General features: G+C 33.0%; 1 protein-coding gene across 1 annotated transcript in view; it reads left to right on the top strand.

The window, feature by feature from the left end:
• Positions 1–12,500, top strand: part of LOC144957310 (uncharacterized) — a 118,083-nt gene that overhangs the window by 3,116 nt on the left and 102,467 nt on the right. Inside the window, exon 2 of the mRNA XM_078888449.1 lies at positions 11,717–11,869. The gene's annotated coding sequence lies outside the window, so the exon portion shown is untranslated. The remainder of the gene's footprint in view (positions 1–11,716; positions 11,870–12,500) is intronic.

Genomic DNA, 12,500 nt, shown 5'->3' with positions numbered 1-12,500 from the left:
CCAGGACTGTCCGATTCCGCTGCATCCGATGTTAGACGATTCCATTGGCTGATATTAGAAGGAATTGAGCTGGGCGTGTGGTCTTGATAGTAATCCTATAATATGCGTGTCCTCTTGTTGGTCTGACGCTACGCTTGATAGTTTCTGAGAAATCGACGTCAATTCTGTGCTTAGTTTGGTTCGTTTTTATCAGATCCGAAGTTGACAAATGGTCCAGACGTGAGACGTGCGCCTGACAACCCTCCTCTGATAAGGGTCCCAGACAATACTTGCATTTTCTAAACTATTGGTGACAGTCTATTGTGATTTGTATTTTACAAAACAAAATAACCTATTATATAAAGTTTTAGGGTAGATCAACTTTAAACACAGCGTTTTGCGACAAATACCTATTTGTGTGTATATGTATGTGTGTGTGTGTGTGTGTGTGTGTGTGTGTTTTGTATGTGTGGAAAGAATAAAATCTATACCTAATGTAGTTTGAGCGTACCTGATGAAAGTGTACACCATACACAAGATGAATAAAAGTCAATGTGAAAGGAATCCCATTTTTTCCCCTTTGATTCTTCTCAAATAAAACGTTGAGGTAGCCATGCAATTAGTAACACGCTTTTTTATATTGTTGACCCATTAGAATCATTAAAACAAAGCAGGTGTTTTATCTTGTTTGATTGAATGATTAATTGATTGATTGATTGGAACATAGATAAACACATTTTAATCGATGCTGTTCAAACCGCGAGTGAGACAAAGGAATGTTTTCAATGTTGTCGCGTGTTGTTTGTTTTTTTTTTCTGACATCGACAAAGCACTCTTTAGTACATTCGGCCACAAGACTTTTACTTCATATTATTTGAAAATTTAAAGTTGAAATATTGCCTTCATGGACAAAGACGATATTACCTTTACTATTATTATTATGATTATTATTATCATGATTATTATTATTATTATGATTATTATTATTATTATTATTATTATTATTATTATTATTATTATTATTATTATTATTATTATTATTATTATTATTATTATTATTAATGTTATTATTGCTATTATTATTAATGTTATTATTGCTATTATTATTATTATTATTATTATTATTATTATTATTATTATTATTATTATTATTATTATTATTATTATTTTATTATTATTATTATTATTATTATTATTATTATTATTATTATTATTATTATTATTATTATTATTATTATTATTATTATTATTGTTATTTTAACAGTCGCGAACCTGAAATTGTTAAAAAGTCTTTAAGACCTATGACAGGTCATCTAAATCTTTCGAATTTATTATATAGTAAGCATTTTCTGGCGGAGATATTGTAAAACATGTTCGGGTTCTTGAGGCAGTGGTGAGGCTTCAGTGGCTGTCTTTGCCTCATTTTCTGAGAAATCTTCCTCCGCAGTTTGACCTTCTCGTTTTTCTTTGACGTTTTGGAACATTATGTTTTTGATCGCGTCCAGTCTCTTCTTTCGTCAATCTCAGTCTGGTTATCTTCATCAATCTTTTGCAGAGAATCACAATAGCAATTGTAAAGTTGAAATATCTAATTCAACATGAATGTATATTATAAGCCATTCGTACTCAAAGACAAATGTAATATTCGAAGCAGCGTGTCAGAACAGTATTATGTTAGAGATCTATTGATGCTGAAAATTGAATTTATAGTTTTAAAAATTTGGCATTTGGATAAGTAAGTTTGTTCCATTGGGGGGGGGGGGGTGTCCCGATAGCTCAGATGGTAGAGCACTCTTTTTTCACGCAAAGGGACCAAGATCGATCTAATGTGCAGTTGAGATTTTTTCCTGACCCCCTGTCCAACTAGCAGTGATTGGATAGCTGGGTCTGCTTGATCTGGCGGGAAGTGCTTTGCGATAGACAAGCGTCCTAACCAAAGGGTAGCAAGCAATTTCAATTGTCCGTTTCACAGATAAACCCCGGCTCCACGGACCTCATGCTTTTAATTATTCTTTATTTTTTTAAAAGCAGAATGGATATAGTTTTATAAAGTTCATAAACACAGGTTTTCGCAATATCTCTGATCACCTTAACCTTAATTTAATCTTAGGCATCCCCTTCATGCGACCATAATACCAGGTTTAGACGTGAGTCATATTTGTTGCAAAAAGTAGTCACCCAGTCTTCACTCAAAAACCACATGCTTTGCTCTTCATAATGTGAAAATATCCTCTGTCATCAACCAAATCGATTGGTCAGTTGGGTAATACAGATGTCTTTGGAATCGCGATAGCTCAGTTGGTAGGCATGCAAAGGGATCGAGATCGATCCCGGGTGAAGTCGAGATTATTTTATTTCTGACCCCCCCCCCCCCCCCATCCCCTTCTCCCCTATGTTCCCCTAGCAGTTATTGCGTAGTTGAATCAGTTAGATCTGACGAAAAGTACTCCGAGAAAGACTAGCGTCCTATCCAAATTGTAGCAAGCGATTGATTTTGTCTGTTTCACGCTATAGAAACAGCAATAAATTCCGGCTCCAAGTGCCTAATGGCTCTGAAGAATTATAAGAAGAAAAAAAATCAAATTAATTTCTAGCTTGATTTATTTTTCTACTTTGATTTTTACTCCTCCTCCAAATCATTGCAGGAATATTCGTGTAACAAAACATTTGGTTGTCGTACCACGAGTTTGTTTTCTTACTGTGCCAAATCAAAAGCTTTATTGCCATCACCATGAAATTGTTGGAGGTGAAAAAGAAGTTGGAAAAACCGGTAAATCGAAATTTCAGGTTTTCATCTCTACGGTAACTTGGTGTGATTTATTGTAAAAAGCCTCGTTTTATCAAGGTATTCGTAACGTGACTTGCACCCGTCCCAGCGGCTGTAACGAGGTTTGATTGATAAAACAGAGAACAGATTTTGTCGTGATTATTGAAGGATTTATTATATTTTATATAGATCTAAAGAAAACGCAAGGGGAAAGAATTCTAATGTTAAAATTTGTATAGTGTCGTTGAAGAAATTGATAAATCCTACTCCCTGCAAAAAGCTTTGCATTCATTTTTCACCACATCACAATGTTACATGTGCTGCTATACAACTTTTTCACTCCGCAATGAATGGTGTATGTATTGTAATTATATTTGGAATAAAGAAAATGATTAACTATACGAGACCAAGGGGTGCTACGTCGCAGCTGCCTGAAGCATAGGGTAATGAAGAATGGCTAAATAATACCCGATGAACTAATAACAAATTAAATCATCTCTGATAAAATTAAGTAAAATAGAATGCCCTCAAACAACAATTCATATGTGTCAAATTAGCGCGGTGAAGAATTGCAATATTAAAAGCATTACGCAATCAAGGGGCTAAAGAAATCAAAGCGTGTAAGCCTCTAACCAGTTATTGCTGTTTCAATGCCGTACTTTTGAGAGACACGTATTTAAAAATGTGGCCAGAAAACTCGACCTTCAAATATCGATCGATTTAACTGACCCTTCTCTTGGCAAAAAAAAACTAACCCCTCATACCATGGACTTCGCGAGGTCCCAGGTTTCAGATATTTTGCCAAGATGAGGGTCATTTCAATCGATCGACATTTGAAGAACGCTTTTCTGGCAAATATTTAAATACGTGTTTTTCCACAGTACGGCAGTTGTCTGTTTAATAAACGCTCTAACAGATGTAGAATATACCGCAGGTATTTCTGTATCTTTACATTTTAAAAAGAGAAACGAAATTTTGAATAAACCCAAGAGGTATTCCAACATTGTCAAGAAAGGGTACGATTCGTGAATTTCAATTTTATCTGAACTCATGCGGATGGCATAGGATCAATTTTGGATTAACATTTAACTCACATTTAAATGATCTTTCAAAATGGATTAGATTCACTCAACTTTTTTTCGTATGCGTTTGCTTGACAATTTTATTTTTAAAATTTGAATAATATAGGGGCTAAATTATAGCAAAACTGATTTTCCAACTAATTTTTTTTTCACTCGTTTTTTATTTTCTGTCTCCTGGTCTATGTTCCGTGATTCCTAACTTGGAGAGACTGACTATTTTTGTACAACTTTTTGATGTTGAAAATGCAGCCTGGTTACATTCTATTAGAAGAAAGCGTGATTTTTTTTAAAAAACTGGTTCCTTTTTCATTGGAAGTGTAAAACCACTCTTACGGAGGACTGGATACATACCTTGTGTAACTCATCGTCTGGTGTCAGAGTGATGGTATCTTATTCTCGAGTCTGAATTATATCTGCCGGTCGTCAAGAATGGCCATCCATCCTCGCTCTTTTACATCCCGTAATCCAAAGAATCTGCTTATACATCCTGCTTGCCACTGAAATAGTTATGCCACCTTATACTATTATTAGTACTCCGAAGGGCTGGTTACATATACACTCCCAAGGATTGGGGAACCAAAACAGCAGATGGTTTGATGTCACGACTCCTTTTCCCTATTCTCTTCTATAGCTATTCTTCCCTTCGATTTTATGCTTTCAGGTATATTCTTTATAGATAAAAGGCATCTACTTCATTAAGAAAAGGCGTTCTATTGATAATGTCACTTGTGAGTTCACCGTTGAATGTCTGAATTTGTTGTGTCCTTCTCTTTTTGTATCCTTTCGATTGTCTGACAGCTTGTTGATCTAGGGCTACACATATCTGAAATCCAGTCATAAAGTCTTTCTGATATCTTTCCAAAACATACAAAAATGTTTGTCATCCTATTCAGTCATTGTCATTTTTTTCGATATAATTCTTTTTGTTTTTCGATTTGAGTAAGCCTTATCTTTTATTGTATACAAATGAATACGATAACATTTAAAAAAGTCGACAGTAAACTTTGGGTAACAGGATGGAATCCCTAAAAGTAATATCTTACCATTTTGAAGAATTGGTCACCTGATTTTCTGATGTTCCTGTGGTCGATTTTATGTTAGTTAGAGGCCTGGAACCCTACGGTCGTAAAGTTAGAGAATAAAATCGGCATACACAAAACAAATCATACAATCATCATATTGTTTGAGTACGTTTTATTTTCATGCACTCTTAAGTTAAAGGATAAAATTATGAATAGGTAAGATAGGTATTTCTTAGTTTCCAATTTTGAACATTCAGCACAAGTTAGAAAGAAATATAAAGATTGGGGAAGATGTGTATGACACAATGCTCTACTAAACACACACACACACACACACACACACACACACACACAAGAAAATAAATAGCAAAAACAACCCTCTTCCAAAATTATGAGCTTTCTTCGGTTCATGGTCAAACCTCAGAGCTCCTGATGATGTAATGTAAATACACCAATCAGGTAGTAACTCGATAGCTGGGATGATATAAGCCTATTATTCTTGAAAAAGAGTAGGTTTGTTATGCTGTAACTTTATCTCTGCTAATTTACAAGCAATTATTCAATGCAAAAGGGAATATGGAAATGTGAGAGTATATTCCAAGAAGAATATCATTTTTGTTTTGAAAAGAAAAGAAGATTAAGGGAGCAGACACAGGTGCAAGAATAAGGATCTGAATATGGTGTATAAGATATATATATATATATATATATATATATATATATATATATATATATATATATATATATATTATATATATATATCACGCTTTTTTCGAAATTCAAATAGATACGATCGTTTCATAATTTCACAGCAAGCCCAACGTCAATTCTTACCGTTTTGAAGCATGGAACATAATCTGTTCTTTTAATGTACCTTGGAATTGGAACTCGACACATGTAATGCTATATTAACGATTTATTGCACGTTTATTGTGCGTTTATGGTTGGTAACAGGATAGAAAATAAAATCTGCGAAACAAAAATGTTTAATTTAAAAAATCTGCATATACAAAACAAATCATATTGATGCTAATGCTATGCGTTCGGTTAAAAATTCACAACATCCGCCAGCCGGATATAACGTACCAACACACAATACTAAACGTTTATGATCGGATTAATACAATCTAGTGAGTACACCTCATAAAAATGGCTGGCTAAAAGCATTAACAAAGAGCTGAGTGATGTTAAGTTTGTTCCTTCTGTAATCACAATAACTTTAGAGACATTTTCATTTTCATGCGCAATTTGGTGAAATAAAGAATTGATCATTTTATCATCAGGCATTGGTGAAAGTTTGGCACGTTTGGCTCAGCTGTCTCGTTGCAGCATCATCGTTTCCAATGATAACAACAGGTTTATGACCCTCTTGTCAAACATGTGCTCTAATTTTTTTTAAAATAACACCCCCCCCCCTTCCCCCCAAAAAAACAACAACAAACAAACAAACAAATACCAAGCGAAATGCTGTGTTTTAAGACTCGATAGAATTGTAACAATGTATGTATGTGTAGGTATTGAATCTCCGTGAACTTTAAACTCTAAAGCATAACGAGAAATATTAAATAATTTCAAATATCAAACATTGGTCATATATATACATTATTTATATATCATGTACGTCATTTGCAGATCTTTATCTTGCACCACAATTAATTAATCATTAAAGTTGCTGTCTTGAAACAATAACAAGAGCTGGGTGACGTCAATTTCGTTCCGTCTATAGTTAATCAGCCATATCTTCTAATACAATATGCAACGAGAACCCGCCATTAGAGAGGCGCTGCCCAATTGTCAACGTTCGTGATTCTTTTTACAACAGGAACAAAATACGTATTTGGATTAAGGTAAAAAAAATAATTAAAACATCAAGAATGAAAGGAATAACAATTATCAAAGAAAATGCTGAAGAAGATAAAGAAGAGGAAAATAAGAGATAAATGATAGTTTTGTGATGAAATATGGCACCTGAGAATACAAGCGATGACCCAGGACACGGAGAGCAGGCATTGTGCTATACATCGGGGGAATGAGATTAAATAATAGAGTGGGCGTGGTTGCCCCTACGGCTTTATGATTTGTCAAGGCTCTCACGCCTTGTAATCCGTTGAAGATGACTATTGACTAGTATAAAAACTACCATACCCGGCTGTAATTATCTCTTTCTTATTTCTTTCTTTCTTTTTTCTCTTTTTTTCTTCAATTTAATGAAATTAATTATTAATCGTTGTGTCTGCGCGTTTGTGTGTGTGTGTGTGTGTGTGTGTGTGTGTGTGTGTGTGTGTTGGTGTTTATGTATGTGTGTATGTGACTTTGTTTATTGGAATAACAATTTCGATTTTGGCATAGAATATGGCATAGAAATAAACAGGGTGTGTATTTTATTTATGTACGAGCTGGTAAACTTGTAAAGTGGCAATTTTGTGGTTTCATAAGTCGGTTCAAGAAGAGTTCAATTCATTTCCTAATATATATTTTTTAATATAATGAATTGAACACCAATCTGATTACAATCCTTTAAATCAGGTATTTTACTCCATTTAAAAAATGTCTCCGAAGATATTGGCAAGTCAAATGACTTTATTTTTTTTCTTTTAATTTTCATTTCTTTCTTTCTTTCATTCATTCTTTCTTTCTTTCTATATTTTTTCTTTCTTTCTTTCTTGCTATCTTTTTTCTTTCTTTCTTTCTTTCTTTCTTTCTTCTTCTTCTTCTTCTTCTTCTTCTTCTTCTTCTTCTTTTTATTATTTATTTTATTATTATTATTATTATTATTATTATTATTATTATTATTATTATTATTATTATTATTATTATTATTATTATTATTATTATTATTATTACTATTATTATTATCATCATCATCATCTTCATCATTATTATACTCTGACCTTTCCCCATCCCTTTTTAATTTCATTTGGAATCTGTTTAAATCTTTTTACAACTTTGCTGTTAAAGAATATAGGTTGAGGAACAGTCCAATTTTTTTTATTGTGTCCACGTTAAACCACTAATCAAAATGTAGTCATTTTTTCAAATTATTGCATTTTTCTTCTGTAGATATATTATCTTTAATTTTTCAATTTGCTTTTTTACGTTGTCGAACCCAAACTCAACAACAATAGCTCGGTATTGTTTGAATTAGGTTTCATAGAATTTCTCTTCAACCCAGTTTGAACTGCTTGATGATTCTGTTAAGAAAGCCTAGGATGGAATTTGCCTTCATTTACACAAAACAGCATTAATTTATTCTGTTCTTCTTCTTCTTCTTCGTTCCCGTCACGTCACATGGTCAGTCCGGTCTGGTGAATGAAGCCCACAGTGGTCCTGAGGTCGTCCTCACTGCCGTACAGCTTCTTTGAGTATGGGGTTGGGTCAGGCCAGAAGTTCCTTCTCAACTGGTTGTACCTTGGACAATCCATTAGGACATGAGTGCTGTCAGTAAAAGCTCAAGTCAAAGTGATACTAAGCTGCGAGAAGCTGTGGACGGTAAAAGTAATAAACAAACATAAACAGAAACAGAACAAAATACCAAACACGGAACATTTCGGGGTCAAAATCCTTCTTCACGCAACAATAACACCAACAACAAAAAACATAAAAACATAAAAACATTTCTAAAGCACCACAATGGCAACAGAGAAATTCTGGTACGTCCTCTCTGTAGAAAAATCTTGGAATGATTTCCATACAGAAATTAAAAAAAATATATCTTACATAAAAACCAGAGTAGTTAGCTGTCTGTCAACCATAATTTTAAAATTGATTCAAAGACCATGCATTTTGTGTTAAATCGGAGACTATTCCATGTGTTCACTATGCGTATAATAGATGTGACTATCCTTTAGTTTGAAATCTACGAATACATATTTTAAACTTAACTCCCCTGGTATATGTGATTTGGGAAAATGTAAACAAAATTGACGGATTTAGGTCGTTTAAATTGTGTTGAGTATTAAATCCCCCCCCCCCCCCCCTTTCCCACCACCACCATAACTCTTCTATCTAATTCGAGACGAGGTAGATCAAGGAATGCGAAACGCTTGGAAAAGGTGAGCCTTAGTCCTTGTATAGATAGTATACGCTTGGCTAAGAAGCTCACGACATTGCCATCCGGAAGTATAATAAACCAACACACAAAACAATGTGTAACCATGAACGTTTATAGTCTGGTGATAGTCAGTTTCGTGAGAAGAACTCATAAACGGAGATGACAAAAAACAATAACAAAGACCCGAATGCCGTCAACTTCTCTCTCTCTCTCTCTCTCTCTCTCTCTCTCTCTCTCTCTCTCTCTCTCTCTCTCTCTCTCTCTCTCTCTCTCTCGCTCGCTCGCTCCGCTCGCTCGTCATATGACATGTTCTCAAACCTAAGAAGCAGTTTTGTCCCTCGTCTTTGACTATTTCAAGACCTATCGACTGTCTTACATATTATTATATCGGACTCCAAACGCTGTTCCCTAAATCAAGAATAATATGTCTTATAATAGTTTTTGAACAACACAAGTACTTTCTGCACCTTTTATTACCTCTTGCGTGGGAACTTTAGATAATGTTAGTCGTAAGTGACCTTAATATAATTATGTGTTAGGTATTTATCTATGGTTGCTTCCAGTTAAACTACCGAACAATCATATTTTTTGAAATGTCAAAAAAATAAACAACAATAAGCTCCATGTAAACTACGTATGTATTGAGACTGATAATCCCACAAATACTTACTGTGGCTGACGTGTACTTATTTGCAGGTCTGAAAACCCAAATTGTTGTGGACTCATTGTTGTAGTGGATAAACTCCCCAACCAACTCGAAGTGTTGTCCATGACGCCAATGCACAATCCAGCCCATACTTACGTTCCGTTATCAGACCTGCAGATATGTGAACCTTGACTATGGCCAATCTCTGGCATGAAATTTACCAACAATTATGCTAGGCTTTTTTGTAATAGAAAATATACAGGAATCGATAAAACAATTTGTGACAATATTTACTGTGACAGAAAAAATAATAGATATACGAATGAATATGTAATAGGAAAAATTATAAATAAACTAATAAATGAATGAATAAATAAACAAATAAATAAATAAATAAATAAATAAATAAATAAATAAATAAATGAATAAATAAATAAATAAACAAATAAATAAATGAATGAATGAATGAATGAATGAATGAATGAATGAATGAATAAATAAATAAATAAATGAATAACAACAAGCGATAAGATCATATAATAATATGGTCAATAGTCGCTCTATTAACTGCTCAAGTTAGCATGAAATCTGCAGTAAGAAAATGCTGTCAACTACACTATTAACACTCATAGACACAAATTAAATACACTCATATAAAATTTATTTTATTAATAGAATACGGATAAATAGAAAGCCCCATGACAGAAACAATAATATTGATATCATCAGTATTTCATTAAAATAAAAAAAGAAGAAAATTCGTTAATTTGAATGATAAAAGGGAAATGGGACAGATATATGCATAGTTATTTTTATCAATTATACCCTTGAGCGCGTTCCTTATAAGTGTGTCCTCCTGTATTCTATTATGATATTGAGTGCTTTGAAGTAATGAAAATTCCAATTCCATTGAGGCTTTTCCTAAATTATTATATTATCCTCGATGTGAAAAAGCTCTAATTATTGATTCGACGGAATCCGCTGTCTACTTCATGGGGGCGTGGGAAGGGGAGGAGGGGTGGGGGTATGGGGGGGGGGGGGGAATGGGGCTTGGATAAGGGGAGCCTTTGTCCTTGTATATTATAATGTACTCTCTCTCTCTCTCTCTCTCTCTCTCTCTCTCTCTCTCTCTCTCTCTCTCTCTCTCAATCTATTTATCTATCTATCTATCTATTTATCTATCTATCTATCTATCTATCTATCTATCTATCTATCTATCTATCTATCTATCTATCTATCTATCTATCTATCTATCTATCTTTCTATCTATCTATCTATCTGTAAATGAAATATATTATTATTATTATTATTATTATTATTATTATTATTATTATTATTATTATTATTATTATTATTATTATTATTATTATTATTATCATTATTATATTTTATTTTAATAATGGGATATTAAGCCTCGTAACTCTTAAGAACGGTTCTAAAAGAATTTCATGTAGAACTTTTTTATATGGCTGCCACAGATGTATGGAATACGTTACAGCCTCATTGAAGATTTATATGTTCAGAATCCACTTTTAAACAAAATCTTAAAACATTGCTTTTTACGGAAACGCATTTCGGAATGTTTATAATTTATACATTTTATTTTGTTTTTGTTTCATTCTGCTTTTAAATGTAAATTTATTTTGGATTTAATCTATGGCTGACGTAATTTGTGTGCTTTAAGCTGTACCACCGGAAAAGAGAGATAGAAATGAATGTCATTATAAATGTATATACATATATATATATATATATATATATATATATATATATATATATATATATATATGTGTGTGTGTGTGTGTGTGTGTGTGTGTGTGTGTGTGTATTCGTTTTCACCTCTCAATGTTATAACTTTAACTTCTTACCAGCATTGCTTTTCCACTCCTCTATCCCTTGTATTTCCTCCTAATAAAATAGTGTCTATGAATTGTAAAATTGTAATGTATAAAATTCATATTTCCGTTTGTGTCTGTTGCCGTCTTTTTACGAAGGTCAAAAGTCAAACATTTCTTCGGTCTTAAAAAATAATTCTAAACATTTAAGGGACAACATTACTACTTTTGATTCTTTTTGTTTTGTTAATGAATTACTTTGTTAACTAAAAACAGCGATTAAATCTTTGATATTTTACTAACATGGCATTTCTTCTTATAATTAATTTTTCAGATGTCGGTCAGATGGATACAGTCTTTGTGAAAAAGTCTAATACAGTCTCAAGTCGTCTTTCGGGATGTGATGATTTCATTGGTTATTCTGTCAGGATAAAGATGAATGGATGTTGCAACTAGTTGCAAGGACCTACTTTCATGTTAACACGCGGTACTAGGGCTAAATTTATTATACTGTTTACTTGTTATCATAATTTCACTTTATATAGATATTTTTTTTTTGTTCACATTCTAAAATTAGTTTGAGTTTCAAAAGAGATTTCTGATAGATAATCTAATATATTCTGAAGGGCAAAAAAATGTCAATATCGTGAATTCACTTTTTCTTTAATATCAGTGCTGTAGAGCTAACTATACGATGACCCCGTCAAAACATGACCCTTATATTTTCATCATTAGATACAAATGACCCTAACTATGGTGCAATTGACCCGTTAAGCATGTCATAGGGATCCTATCAACATTTTTGTTTACACATTGCTGAGCAGCAGACTTTCAAAGATGCGACAAGGGATTGAGTGGAATATTCTCGCTTTAAAAACAATCTCGCTTCTCTCATTTTTTCACCACTTCTTGTCTCTCTGTCAAATAGTTCTTGTTTTGTTCAGACAAGCACATTCATTTTGAATAAGCAATTTTAACGTGTATTAAAAAATAGCTCGACGGTAATTTTTGACAAATTTTATTATTTGTTTCATAAGATATCAATATCTAGACAGTACCTATTTGATGCACGATCGAATATTTATTAGGATGTGCTTCTTTTGCCACCTAACAACCAC

This window comes from Berghia stephanieae, chromosome 1 (genome assembly GCF_034508935.2).
Source record: "Berghia stephanieae isolate SIO BIC M18660-M18661 chromosome 1, UCSD_Bste_1.3, whole genome shotgun sequence".
In the NCBI taxonomy this organism is placed as follows: Eukaryota; Metazoa; Mollusca; class Gastropoda; order Nudibranchia; family Aeolidiidae; genus Berghia; species Berghia stephanieae.
This window is presented reverse-complemented; position numbering and strand designations above follow the sequence as displayed.